At 34.8% G+C, this 1,768-nt stretch overlaps 1 pseudogene; it reads left to right on the forward strand.

The window, feature by feature from the left end:
* The first annotated feature begins 374 nt into the window (after positions 1 to 374).
* On the forward strand, positions 375 to 564 carry LOC130852496 (cytochrome c oxidase subunit 7C, mitochondrial-like; annotated as a pseudogene).
* The last annotated feature ends 1,204 nt before the right edge of the window (positions 565 to 1,768 follow it).

Consider the following 1,768-nt stretch of genomic DNA (forward strand, 5'->3'; position numbering starts at 1 on the left):
AATACCATAAAATTCCTAGAAGAAAACATAGGGAAGAAGCTCCTTGACATTGGTCTTGGCAATGATTTTCTGTATATGACACCAAAAGCACAAACAACAAGAATAAAAATCAACAAATGGGACTACATCAAACTTAAAAGGTTCTACACAGCAAGAGAAACAACTGAAATGAAAAGGTAAACTACAGAATGGGAGGAAAGTTTTGCAAACCATATATCAGATAAAGGGTTAATACCCAAAATATATAAAGAACTCAGCCCTTTCGGTCCTTGCACACAGGGGAACAAGGTCGTGAAGAAAGGAGTGCTTGCTGTGCTGCCACCATTTCTTCGGCTTTCAGTCTCTGTGCCTTTTGCAGGGCTTCCAACAGCTCTATGTTGGGACAAAGTACCCAGAGGTTCACAATCTCTGTGGTCCATAGATGCCACTATGATGAGGGTCCAGAGAAGAATGTACCATTTTCAGTGGAAAAAAAGTGGCGGTTACTAGCTATGATGACTGTACTTTGGGTCTGGATTTGCTGTACCTTTCTTTATAGTAAGACACCTACTGCTTAAAAAGTAATCCATGAGACAGATATGAAGAGAAGCTCTTGAACTCAGCATCCTAGATATGTTTGTAAATAAACTTATGGCATAACTCCTTAATACCTCTTCTATGAAATATGGAACATGATGATCAAGCATGTGCTTTTTACTTGGGTAATACTGCATTATTAGTTTCTTAATTAAATATGTACATGATTAAGAAAAATAAAGAACTCATGCAATTCAATAACAAATACAAAACCAGAAAAAACAATCTAATTAAAAAATGGGCTGAGGAACTAAACAGACATTTTTCCAAAGGAGACATCCAATGACCAAGAGGTATATGAAAAGATGCTTGACATCACTGATCATTAGGGAATGTAAATCAATACCACAGTGATACATCACCACACATGTTAGAATGGGTATCATCAAGAAGACAGACGATAACAAGTCCTGGGGAGGATGTGGAGAAAAGGGAACCTTTGTACAAATGTTGATGGGAATGTAGATTGATTCCACCATTATGGAAAACAGTATGGAGCCCCTCAAAAAACTAAAAATAGAACTATCATATGATGTATCAACTCCTCTTCTGGAGATATATATAAATACATAAATATAAATATATATACATCCAAAGGAAATGAAAACAGGATATCGAAGAGATATATGCACTCCCATATTTATTGAGCCATTGTTCCCAAGAGCCAAGATATGGAAACAAGTGCCCTTCAATGGATGAATGGATAAAATATATATATATACAATGGAATATTATTCAGCTATGAGAAAGGAGGACATCTTGCCATTTGCATCAACAAGGATGGACCTTGAGCATTTTATGCTAAGTGAGATAAGTCAGACAGAGAAAGGCAAATACTGTATATCACTTAATATAAAAAACCAAACTCATAAAAACAGAAAGTAAAATGGTGGGTACCAGGGGATGGGAGACAGGGGATAGGACAAATGTGGTTTAAAGGTACAACCTTGTAATAAGCAGTAGAATATAGACAGCAATACAGTATTACAATCATAAAACTTGTTAAGAAACTAGAACATAATGATTCCAACCACTTGAAAGAAAGGCTAATTATGTAATGTGCTGGAAGTGTTAATTATTGCTACAATGGTAATCATATTATATGATATAAATTTATCGAATTAACATGTTGTACACCTTAAAGTTGAACAATATTATGTCAAATATATTTCCATAAAAAAATTTAAAAGAT

This window comes from Hippopotamus amphibius, chromosome 4, assembly GCF_030028045.1.
Source record: "Hippopotamus amphibius kiboko isolate mHipAmp2 chromosome 4, mHipAmp2.hap2, whole genome shotgun sequence".
NCBI lineage: Eukaryota > Metazoa > Chordata > Mammalia > Artiodactyla > Hippopotamidae > Hippopotamus > Hippopotamus amphibius.